The following is a 13,749-nucleotide window of genomic DNA, read 5'->3' on the forward strand; positions in this document are numbered from 1 at the left end:
CACTCAGCCGCTGGCTTGGGGCTCCAAAGAAATTACCCCGTTTGAGTCATTAATCAGGGGGGATGGAACGACACTGCCCCCATCTGAGGTCCTCTGGTGACCAAGCTGCCATGATCGGTTGTCACGCACCACAAAACAGGAACAGGAACAGATCCCGTGTGCTCTGCTTGCCGTGTCCTGAGCGGAGTGGGCAGCGGAGATCACCGGCCACGGAGCGCGGCCACATCCCCCCCGCGTCCTCCCACACACCGGGCATCGGGAGCAGGGGCTGCTGGGACATTACTAATGCCCCCGCACATCCTCCCACACACAGGGCATCGGGAGCAGAGGCTGCTGGGACATTACTAACGCACATGTGTCCTCCCACACACAGGGCATCGGGAGCAGAGGCTGCTGGGACATTACTAACGCACGTGTGTCCTCCCACACACAGGGCATCGGGAGCAGGGGCTGCTGGGACATTACTAATGCACGTGTGTCCTCCCACACACAGGGCATCGGGAGCAGAGGCTGCTGGGACATTACTAATGCCCCCGCACGTCCTCCCACACACAGGGCATCGGGAGCAGAGGCTGCTGGGACATTACTAACGCACGTGTGTCCTCCCACACACAGGGCATCGGGAGCAGAGGCTGCTGGGACATTACTAATGCCCCCGCACGTCCTCCCACACACAGGGCATCGGGAGCAGAGGCTGCTGGGACATTACTAACGCACGTGTGTCCTCCCACACACAGGGCATCGGGAGCAGAGGCTGCTGGGACATTACTAACGCCCCCGCACGTCCTCCCACACACAGGGCATCGGGAGCAGGGGCTGCTGGGACATTACTAATGCCCGTGTGTCGTCCCACACACAGGGCATCGGGAGCAGAGGCTGCTGGGACATTACTAACGCCCCCGCACGTCCTCCCACACACAGGGCATCGGGAGCAGGGGCTGCTGGGACATTACTGCCGCACGTGCCGCGCGGAGCTTCCTCTTTGTTTGTTTCTTTGTGCCTGCTGTCCATCAGTGCCATACAGCGTGTCCTGCCACATTATGCGCCATACAGGGTGTCCTGCCACATTATGTGCACAATTGTGTGACACGTCTGTTGTGAGCAGTGGACGGCGATCCAGGCGAAATGGCCTGCCAGTCACAGGGGCGTATATCTGGACCATGAATCAAATGATACAGGGGTCGGGCAACCGTGGAATCTCACAGGGGTCAAGATGTACAGGGTATAAATCACTCAAAGCAACAGGTTCATACCTTCAACAGGTATTTTCAAGAATTTTCAATTCGGTGATCCAAATCCAAATCCAATGCATTTTTTGTCTGATTCATCAAATTGCTCAAAGTGTCCATGATGTGTGTGTACTTTTAAAATCCTCACTGACATTATGGAGAGGTTGACCTGAAATAATGCCATCAACAGTAATGCAATAGCAATATGCCCCATTTTGTCGGACATATCAAAAATAAAAAGGAGTTAATAGCTTTGGCATTTCCACGTGTGTCTGTCTGCTAAAGGGTGCAGAGCATGCGGCCAGCAGGACTCCGGCTAATGATGCCTGATGTGTGTTTGTGTCCTTTGTGCTCAGTTGCCCGCACCCATCAGAAAAGCCTCGTCAAAGGGAGAGGGTAATTACCGTCTGTTCGTGTGAAAGGGCAAAGCGCCCCCTGTCCCCCAGGGCCAGCCTCCGCCTCCCAATGTGGGAGAGGTGGTGGTCATTACCCGCCAATGCTGATTAATTAGCCGAGGATGAAACCCCCCGTTAGCGCCGTGTAGGTGTTCCGTCCACCGGGCGACTCAGCGGCGGCTTTGCAACACTAATCATTCCCCCGCCCAGTTAATCAATGGGGCTGCTCGCAAATAAAAAGCTTCCTCTTCAACGCATGGTGTTGTTGTTGTTGCTGTTATTGCTGTTGTTGTTGCTGCTGTTTTTGTTGTTGTTGTTGTTCTCTGTGGTGCGATTGCACTGATAATGACCACAGGGGACAGTAAAATATCTCTGCTTTATTAATTGGGTGCAGGAAATGGTGCCCAGGGGATTCTGAACGCTGCACAGGTGAATATTAGTCCAGATGTTGATGATGTGTGTGGAGAAAGCGGGGGTGACATAACACACAAAAGTTTCTTTTTTTTCTCCCTGGATGATTTTAAAGAGCGTTCTAAAGATGACCTTTCAAGAGTAGCTACAGCTATTGGGGCAATTATGGATATTGGGGCAATTATGCAAAAGCAGAGATGTGTTGCCAATTTGTCACTAGTCAATATGCCGTGTTTGCATGTCCAATGTTTACTGTAGATGGCTTAGAAGATTGAAACAGGCTTGCACTGCTCTTTTTCTGGGAGACTTGTGTTTTGAAATGATGTCATCCAGAAGAATGTTCTTCTGGATGAGTTTCTCCAACCGGCGTTGGAGCACTGGCTGACACCAGCTCATGATTAATGAAGGGCTGCTCCCGTACACAGCACACACAGTGGCTCGGTAACAAGAAGCCTCTGCTTTTCTATGAATAATTTCCTGTCTTGACGTGGAAGAGAGTGTAGTCCAGTCTGAAAAACGCCTCACTTTTTCAGCTGAATGGAGAACTAACAAATATAATGGATGAGGTCCTTGAGAAAAGGAACATTTGAGAGCAAAGAGTAACATCTATTATTGCAAATGCTTGCCACTGCCTCAACAAATAGAGGGAAGGAAGGTTTTCTTTTTAGTTAATCTCCTTAACCAGTGATGTGCTCTGAAGGTACCATGATGTCATTGATTTAATGACTACTCTCCATCAAGTAAAAAGCATCCTGTGGTAGGCCAGCAATAATTTTCTTCTGAAGTAATGCAAAATTCAGACAGTACAGTGAGTTCTTAAAACCTGTGAGTACTGTAGGTGTTTTGACCATAGATAGAGAAGCCTAGAGCCACATTGGCCTCTTGAAGGTATGTCGACGATGCTGCCATCTTACTGAGCGAAATGAATGGAAGTGAATTTGGAAACAGCACCGTAGGTTGTGTGCAAATCGTTGTACATACTAGACATGTATGTGGTAGTCTATTAAAGGTGTTGTACATACTAGACATGTATTTGGAAGTCTATTAAAGGTGTTGTACATACTAGACATGTATTTGGTAGTCTATTAAAGGTGTTGTACATACTAGACATGTAATTGATAGTATATTAAAGGTGTTGTACATGTCATATTTGATAGTCTATTAAAGGTGTTGTACATGTCATATCTGATAGTCTATTAAAGGTGTTGTACATACTAGACATGTATTTGGTAGTCTTTTAAAGGTGTTGTACATACTAGACATGTATGTGGTAGTCTATTAAAGGTATTGTACAGGTCATATTTGATAGTCTATTAAAGGTCTTGTACATACTAGATATGTATTAAGTAGTCTATTAAAGGCTTGCCTGGTAGAGAACATCAGTAGTGACCATTAAGAGAAGGCAAACCTAACGTCAGTGAAGTATGGGTTTGCTGTGTATTCAAGGCAATCGATAATAATGCAAATAAGAAATGTAACATTACTCATTTAGTATTTTCCTCCACATAAATGGTGTTGAATAATCCAGTTTTACATGTAGTTTATCTACCCCTAAATGTAAAATAACATTCATGGTCATCGGTTGAGAAAATGCATATGTTTGAGGGTACAAGTTTGAGAAATGTATATGTTTGAGGGCATAAGTTTGAGAAATGTACAAGTTTTAGCCCAAAACACCTGCAGCTCCATTCATTTTTAACTTACATTCATTTTCTGTGTTGGCATGTCAAATATGCCGGCCGCGTTGATGTATTCCACCTAATAGAACTTCATGGACAATGCGACATCTAGTTGTATATGGACTGCCATTCCGACTAGTCTAGTTCCACGGAGCTGTGATCGGGGTGCAGGGTCATTGCCCCAAATTACCCTTGTTTTGGGTCCAATGTTTATTGCCCCAAATGACCCTTGTTTTGGGTCCAATGTTTATTGCCCCAAATGACCCTGGTTTTGGAGACTGCTCGCTAGGGTGCATCAGATTTGAATGGGAAATTTTGGTAACACTCCATAATAAGGTGCCATAATAAATAGCAAACTAGTAATTACCTAACCCTTTGTTAATATTTGTTAATTGTTACTAAAATATCTACTTGGCACAAGTTAATAGTTTTTTCATCATTAATTCAATATTAGTTGTTTGCATAAAATCTGTATATTAATATTTTAACAAATGTATTAACTAATATTGTATTAATATGTACTGTTTATTTACAAACTATATACTAATATAAAAGGTAATGTCATATTATTATTTATCTAGCTTTTCTGATTAGGTTTGTGGAGAATTTATGGAATTTATGGTTTATGGCTTTATGGTCTTGTGGGGTGTATAAGGCACCCTACTGCCAGTGGTTGGTTGTGTGAGAGTTTGCACACCTCTTCCTCCACTTCATCCTTATTGGATACCTTTGTGGTTGGCTGTCCTGTAATTGGTGACCCTGTCTAGTGTTTGAAAGTAGTGTACTCTTTGCCTTTGGAAGTACTATTTGGTTGCTGCTTGAATTTGGTGAAATTCAGGGGAGGGGTGTAACAGAGTTAGAAATATAGTTTAGTGTTTGTATGTGATTTTCGCCATAATTAAGCAGCTTTTTTGAGATTGGTGTTTTGGAGCCCCCTTTGGAGAAACGGTATACTGCAGCTCTGCTGCGTTTTGTCCTTGCATTGTTGCCATAGCTGTTCAGAAGCGGTATGCTTTGCATTGGGTAGGTTGATTGTATAAAGCACTCTCCACTTTGTTTTAATTTTGTAACTGTAAAATGTTGTTTACGTTGAAAACTTCGATATACCACCTGTATTAGGCCTATATTACTTTACATGTATTGTTAGGATTTGGTAGCAATTCTAGCAACTTAGAGAACGTTTCACACGAGTCTAATGTGACTAGCTGTAAACTCCGCTAGCAACATTCCATGAATTCAGTGTAGTTTAGCTTAGTGCTCAAGGAAAGTGCAATTCAGTCTAGCAGGAAATGAATGTACATTTAGTTTAGCATTATGTTTATGCATTACCTCCGTATGGTCTACGTCTGTGAGTGTTTAGTGAGTCTCAGAATATTAATAAACTCGTTCTGTGCACCTGAACATTCCATGTCGCACGTCTCCCTTGCTAGTAGGGCTGACAGTGATGGTATAGGAATCATGCATGTAATATAGCCCATTCAACAACTTATTATTATTTTGCTTGTGCAGATGCTGTTTTATGTATGCCAGTGCCTGAAGGCATGTTTTGTTTTAACTTTTCCTAAAGGAATAAATGTGATAAGCCAGTTTTGGTCTCAGTCCCCTGTCTGACTAATAGTTATATATTACTAATATATTAATAAAGCTTAACCAACTTTATTATAAGGGTCCCCATACTGATAGTTATATATTACTAATATATTAATTAAGCTTAACCAACTTTATTATAAGGGTCCCCCATACTGATAGTTTTATATTACTAATATATTAATTAAGCTCAACCAACTTTATTATAAGGGGCCCCACGCTTATAGCTATATACTACTAATATATTAATTAAGCTTAACCAACTTTATTGCAAGCGTTTCTGGCGCCGACAAGAGTGGCGGCATGTCAAGGTAGCTCCGTGTTTTTTTCCTGAATTTCCCCTTCGGGATTAATAAAGTATCTATCTATCTATCTATCTATTGTAAGGGTCCTATGGGGAGTGGTTCATATTGGGATAGGCAGAAGCAAAGTTTAATGTCAATTAGTTAAATAATAATAAGTCATTAACTTTTCTATTAACATATAGTTTGTAAATAAACATTTAACATTTAAATGATGTAAGAAATAACTGTTAATTAGTGCCAAAAATACATTTAGTTAACTATTAACATATTAATACAATATTAGTTAATAGATTTGCTAAAACATTAACATACAGATTTTATGCAAGCAACAAATATTGAATTAATGATGAAAAAACTATTAACTTGTGCCAAATAGATATGTTAGTAACAATTAACAAATATTAACAAAGGGTTAGATAATTACTAGTTTGCTATTTATTATGGCACCTTATTATGGAGTGTTACCGAAATTTTAATTTCAAAATATCAATTTGGCTGGCATTGCATTTTGTTCCAATTAACATAAAAATGACTTTTGCACAGTTTTGAGTAATTCCATTGAGATTTAGGGGTGCCACCTAACACATGAACTTTAGTGAAATTTCGAAAAATGTGCAATTTTTAGTCTAATTGCCAAAATTTGACCTGGAAATGTTGAGTACAGTGAACTTTTATACAGTAACATGTTCTATAGGGTTATCAAAGTAAAAGTTGTTTGTTTGCCCTTTGGGTAACTTGGGCATTTCTCAGAATTCAACTTTCAAGATTCTCCATTCACTGTCCTATAGACAAAATGAATGGAGGTCAATGGGACATGTTCACGTGGCCTTACCCTGAATTCTGATGGATGTCGGACACACATATAACATTTAATTGACTTTATTGTTAAACACAAAGGGCAATACTGACAAACTTAAAAGAACAAACCCTCTCTAGTGGCTAACTCACTGACTAACAGGGCCTAATGGTAAGAGCTGACACTAACTAAACTCCGAACTTAACTGCTCAGTCTGTGCCAGAGTCTCTGCTCCACTGAGCAACATCACCAGGGAGAAAGAGAGAGGGAATGGAACCTGAACTCTGAACCTAGCCAGTGTGTCTCCCCCCAGATATGTCTCCCCCACCCGCCACCCAAGAGTAACCGTCCCATTCAGGGATTAGCTTGGGTTTGCAGCGGCAAAGGTTTGGCTGTTGGTTGCGGTCATGTTCAACTCACACACACACACACACACACATACACACAAACACACACACACACACACACACACACACACACACACACACACACACACACAAAGACACAGACACACACACACACACACACATACAGACACAGACACAGACAGACACACACACAGAGATAGACATACACACAAAGACACAGACACACACACACACACACACACACACACACAGACACACACACACACACACACACACACACACACAGACACACAAACACACACATACAGACACAGACAGACACACAGGGCCAGATGTACTAACGCTTTTGCGCCCACTTCAGGCGTATTTGTTTCGCAATGTGCGTGTAAAATCATTGCGAGGTATGTACAAACACGCCGCAATGATGTAAAAGCGCAAACTGTATGTCGCGGGAGCTGAAAGTGGCAGATTGCGTTTGTCATGTCATGCATATGCATTCATGGGAGGATCCAGGGGAAATTGGGAGTTTAGCGTAAAAAGATGGGAGGGGAAGAGTAAAGAGCGCCTAATTATATATTCCGCGGTATGTACAAAGACTGCTCCTGAAAACGAACGTCTATTCTGCGCCTAAATACTTCCGCCTTGTAAAAGCAGGTGTTAATCCAAATTGCAGTTCAATGCGTCAATAAGAGAAGATTTCAAAGACAACAGAATTGCTATTTAGAGCACCAGTTTTTGTGGTGAAAGTATTTGTACTATCAAAAGCAACCTCAACTTTCGTTGGCCTTTCGAATGTCTTACTTTGACTTTCACGTCATTCACTTAAACTTTCCTACTTGCTAGATTTGACCAATCGTCCATAGCCTACGTGCACAAGTAGTTTGAGTAGAACTAGCCCACTGATCTTCATTATCTCCCTGCTTGTTTACATCTTATCATGTATGGTATTATTTCATGATTGCTAGACGTTTGATTCTTTTTAATGTTGTCATCAGTTAACTTCATTCAACTGCGCTTGTATGTAGGCGCAATTCAGTTGTGGACGTTCGTAAGTTGCGTTTATGGGCGGAGAAAGGCAGAGAAAGGCGCAGTTTACACTAAGGATTGAACGATTGATAAATACGACGGAAACTTGGGTCTGACAGCGTTCGGAATCTGCGGTGTGTCCATGACGCTGATAAACGCTACGTTCGCAAATGTACGTACATCTGGCCCACAGAGAGAGAGAGACATACAGTACACACAAAGACACACACACAAACACACACACACACAGACACACACACAAATCATGTATGATCGCTAAAGTTTGATTCTTTTTAATGTCACAATTGGTTAACTATTAAACTGCGCTTGTGGTTCAGCTGTGGGCACGCAATTAGCTTTGCAGAGGGGTCGGGGAAACAACTACAGATATGATAGTAATATGTAATAACACATCCAACGCAGATCAAGATCACCTCAAACAGAAAGATCACCTCAGTTTTCTTGAGCTGTAGTATTGTTTACCTCAGATCTCCATGGCGACCATTGAGCACTGTTAACCACTTTATCCAACAAAAACAGATGTGCGGTGGCACCCCTAAATCATAATGTACTGGAAAAATATTTTGCATGTGTTGTTTCTACATATATTGGAACACTTTTAGCACCCAGCCATATCAAAATTCAAGAATTGTGTTTTTTGATGCACCCTACTGCTCGCTCCCTCTGCTTCTGTTAAATATGTCTGGAATATTTCATATGCTGCACAAATAATACAGTATGTCTATATGTCTATATATATAATATTTATAAATGTGGTATAATAAAAGTAAGACATTGCTTGATGTTACACAAAGTTGCCCAGTTTCTGTTAAGCAGCACATATCAAAAATGTCGCAACTGTATGCTGAATCACTGTGGAATTCTGAGCTGTAGCATTCTAGAGTGTTCCTAAACCCATTTCCAGCACCACGGACAGCGGCAGTGCAAGGCCAGCCCCACGCAGCCGAGACCTCACTGCTGCCAGCGCTCATCTTCCCTGGAGCCCAGCTTTCAACCCTGCTGGAGCAAATGGACCATCAGCCTGCAATACAGCCTGCCCTCATCCCCATGGCCCTCTACTAGATATAGATATATATATATATTTTTATATTTTGGTGGCCAAGGGGTCACCGAACAGAAACACTTCATGTCAAACACCCTCCTAAAATCGTTTCTTTTTTTCTTGGCTGGAGGGGCTAGAGATGAGAGGCTGCTCTGTCCACCAGCACAGAAAGACCTGCTGGGCGTCAGCCTCTGCATTCAAACAGGGACTGACCTGACGCTCCTCAGCCCCAAGGAGAGACCAAGCAGTGCTTACAGCCGTGATGGACTCAGACACTCAACACTACGCAGGTCATGAACCCCTGATGTTTCGTGATGACCAGTTGTCCTACATGGTCACAGCCATCCTTCCAAACAGAGAAAAACATCCTGCTTTTAGAAGGACATGTTGTTTTTTTATGACAACAAACATGGTAGCAGTTGCAAAGAATTTCCTCAGATATTCATATTATTTTCATGTCATGTCATAGCTGTCAAAAGGATTTAAAAACGAACTGTCACAAATTGAAATGCTAACCTTGAAACACTTCAGTTCAGTCTAAAATGGTGAGAATTGTACAATACTAACTCAATAATACATTAAACACATAACATCTCTTCATAAAAATTCCCCCAGTCAAATCAAAACAAATCAATATCTGCACACAGTTATGTCAGAGTCAAGCTTGTGATATGGTAAAGACGAAACAAGCAGGTTTGTGATGTAACAGAGGGGTGAAGGAGAGTGGGAGACGTTGAGCACTGCCATCAGTCTCCGTCACAATACTTTCAAAACACAGTCAACAAGTTATGATTCAACAAAAATGGGGACCGAAGTTAACAGAACAGTAGGTGTAAAATGCAAACATTCTTTGATTGCTTTGAGGTGACCAGAGAAACAGCTTCTGTTTCAGAGGTTCAAAGAGGTCCAGACCGCGGCCTTGGAAGTAACTATTTTTCTACTGCACACAAAATCGAATTGATTTCTGAAGCTGTCTTTGAAGATCAACTGATAAAAAAATAGGACCAAAGTGGACTTTAAAGTCACACAGAAGTACAACAATTGGGGTTAAAAGCGGTTGAAAGGCCATTTTAACAAGGATTTTAAAGCTGTTAAAATCTATCCTCGCTCAGCAGCCAATTAGCTCTCTCTAGCTGCTTGGTGGTAAATCATGTTAACTTTAGTCCTGCATTCGCATTATTGGCAATGTAAAATAACTCCATTTCTCCTGGCTATCAGCCCCAAACCTTTAAGAATCAAACCTAAAACATCCAATTAAAATATATGGTGAAATATAGAGGGGTTTAAAGGCTCTGCATGTATGCTTGAACGTCTGCATTATCTTGACTAAAGATGAGCCTTCAAATCGAGGCATCTGTTCCTCCCACATTGTTAGGTGGCTTAATGAAGATGTTCTGTTTGGAGTAATAAACAGCTCGCTATTCAGCGGCATTACGGGGGCAAAAAAAGAACTTGGTGAGTTATTGTGCTAACATCAATCAAAGATATTCTCCCAGATGGAATTCAGTGTGCGTGGCTCAGACCTTCCAGGGCCGTGCAAAGAAGCAGACACATCAACACTCTCCTGAGAGAGAGAGAGAGAGAGCGAGCGAGCGAGAGAAGAAATGTGCTGCATTTTTAGCTGTGCATTCTAGTGCACAGTGTCTTAACTGTTTCTTGGCAGTGGCACTTCTAACTTGCAATATAGAGCTCTCCATTCCCAAAGCTCATTTCACTGAACACGTTGAACACAGCAAGTGATTTCAGCTGTGATCACTCTCGCGTTATTATCTATCCTACGCTACTCTGTTTTATTTGTTAGGCATGGGAGTTCAAGCAGTATAATGAACTCACAAAAAATATACTAAATGTGTTCATTTTCTAAAACACTAATAATTGTGTATGTGAACACATGAGGCACTGCATGTAAACTGACACTCGGGCCTTCATGGGCAAGCCCCAAATCCAATAAGAGAAGGAGAGACATTAAAGTAATGGAGGCCCTTTGTGGGTCGGAAAGCAAAGGAAAATAAAACACAATAAAAAAAAACACTACCTGTCATTGTATGTTTATAATGTGATATTGTCTCGCTTTTATATGGTTTGGTAAATTGCATTCCACATCGGCCACAGAGCTCTCAAATTACTTTGGAGAACCTTATATTTGGGAGGCAAGCACTCCCACCCAACTTAAATTCATAACCGCCCGGGGCCTTCATAAATTTAAGTTGGAAAAAGACAAACAGATCCATTTATACATTCAGGATCAATATGTGATAGAGCTCTGGAGAGTAGGGTGCATGCAGAAGGCAATTCCCCCTTTCTTTAGCCTCTGAGCTGATGGCCTTCAAGGCATGATAGGGCGGTGAACTGGAATGAGCAGTTTAATATAAACGCACACACGAGAAAAGCTGAGGGCGTAAAAAAATACGTTTGTAAAGATAGATACGTACCGCAATTATTTTATTATAAATGGCATAAACACAGGCTCTCAATCACAATCATCCATCAGGCTGTCAGCTCTGCATGTGTGTGTGTGTGTGTGTACTGCGAGAGCTGTAATGATATGATAGGAGGTTGATGGGAGGCTGCAACACCATTAATTTGGGTTATTAAAAAAAAAAGCTTCGGTCGAACACAGAGGAATCACCTTAATTTAGGCTCTGCCATATCACAAGTCAACAACACCAATTCAACGCTAGACTATTAACATGTCAAAAAATATTAATGTGCTAATATGTCTGCAGATTTATTTGCAATATTATTATTATGAACGTGTGTGTGTGTGTGTGTGTGTGTGTGTGTGTGTGTGTAAGAAGCATCTCAAAAAGTTGAGGTTTCCTCTTGACAGCAACAAGAAGTGGATGCATTTCCATGGCAACAACCTTGGTGCACCACCATCTAATTATGACTAATTATCCATTACTGAGGGAAGCAATCAGTAGATGCTATCAGCTCCCACAAAATTAAGATTTAATGTTTAACAACTCTTACAATATTCAGCACACAACACTAATCCCCTCTGGGCTGCACAATGCAGGGAGAGGAGAGGAAAGTCATAATAAGCACATACCTGCCCGCTGCAGATATCACTCGCTGTTTGTGAGCATTCAACTGACATCATGCTCAATCTGCCTTCTGCTCTCTATGACAGCAGCTCACGTCCATGGGAATCAGTATCGCATTTCAGAGGAGCAAAGACCATATTTGGACTGAGATCCTGAGCTTCACGCAGACAAGACCAGTGACGAAAAGGGCTTATTTCTTTCCTCAGCGATACACATACACATTATCTCTCACACACAGGCATACAGTAGACAAGGAGAGAGAGAGAGAGACACACACACACACACACACACACCACACACAAGTCCACGCAATGGTCCTAACTTCAGCCATTTCTCCGGTTCCTGGTCATTTACTGCTCCCCCAGATTAAGGGCTCCTTGCGAGACCCTGCACTGGACTAAAGGAGCAGGTGAATGCGTGTGGTAATGATAAAATAATTAGTGATATAATATAATAGTGAAATAAGGCCAAATAGACGTAGCAATTACACAGGTCTGCTCTTATGGTCCTCATCTGTCCAGCGGCTAATAGGAGCCTCGTTTAGATGGCTGATTAAGATCCTCAGCCATACGCAAAGGGTACCTCTCATGCCACCAGTGCGGAAATAGATATCTGACCCCATTAAGGGAGTGGCCGCCGTTTAGAGAACAGGCAGACCACGGTAGACCCCCGTAAAGATGGACACTGGCATGAAACAACTGCTTTAAAAGAGTCTTAACGTGACGGACTAACTACCCTTGAAATGGCTGGGGCAATTTGGAGGCTATTCATAGGCCCCATGCCATGGAGACGCCTGGGCAGGAAGGCGCACTTTATGACGGAGAGTGGGAGAAGTGTGTCCCGGGCACAGAGAGAGAAGCTCGGCCTTTTTATCACCTTTCCTTTTCTGCTTGGATGATTGAAATCTGACGATTAATTGACCTTTCACAGAGAATTAAAGGAAAGAAAGTCTAACTACAGGTTAGGTTGTGTGTGTGTGTGTGTGTGTGTGTGTTTGCATGTGTGTGTGTGTGTGTGTGACTGTATGACTGTATGAATGTATACCTATACTACTGTAAGGAGTCTACATACATGTTACCGTGCCAACATTGCACATTTGTGACTGAGTACCAAAACGGCCTCTTGGGCCAAACCAGCCCGGTCAGGCACGGGGCGCCGTGAAAGCAGCTGAAGTTTATGATTTCATGAGCTGAATGTTTACGCTAATGGGATTGTGCGCCACGTGGCGAATGCTAGAAAATATATGCTAAAAAGAATCTTTTTTTGTTCCATGGGGCCTCCGTCAATTTGACGGAAAGCTCCTGCTGTGCTGACAAATGAATAAACATCTTTAATATTCTTCTGACTAAAATATTCAGCAAAACACTGCAGTTAGAGAGAGAGAGAGCGAGAGAGCGAGAGTGCAGTAGAGTGAGAGAGAGAGAGAGAGCGAGAGAGGGAGAGAGAGAGAGAGGGAGAGTGCAGTAGAGTGAGAGTCCAAACATAAAGTAACTTTTCTCCCTCTAGTTGATTATCTATGTCATCTGTTCACTAGAAGGGAAATTGATTCTAATTCTAGACGAGAATGTTGGTGTTGTATGAAGAGTTAAAAGTCTTGAAAGAGAAGTGTGACATTAAATTAGTTACACAATACATTTTCATCACAAAGATAGAAAAAATATATACTATTGGGTGTGTGAAAAACTGCCCTTTGCAAAACATTAACATCAATAACGTTTTTGGTTGGTCAATGTTCACATCTGGAACCAGAATGTCAGTATGTCTTCACCAGTATATTTGAATATAACAACCTCACTAGATATCCCATCCCATTGGCATTGTGAAGGTGGTCACAGAGTGCTTC

At 42.2% G+C, this 13,749-nt stretch overlaps 1 protein-coding gene across 1 annotated transcript in view; it reads right to left on the reverse strand.

Moving 5' to 3' along the window:
* cntnap2a (contactin associated protein 2a) overlaps nucleotides 1-13,749 on the reverse strand; it is a 233,628-nt gene that overhangs the window by 182,988 nt on the left and 36,891 nt on the right. The window lies entirely within an intron of this gene.

The sequence above is a fragment of the Alosa pseudoharengus genome, unplaced genomic scaffold (assembly GCF_046254945.1).
Source record: "Alosa pseudoharengus isolate Yale_2024_CS ecotype anadromous, Long Island Sound unplaced genomic scaffold, YU_APseudo_1.1 YU_APseudo_1.1_scf_18, whole genome shotgun sequence".
NCBI classification, from domain to species: Eukaryota; Metazoa; Chordata; class Actinopteri; order Clupeiformes; family Clupeidae; genus Alosa; species Alosa pseudoharengus.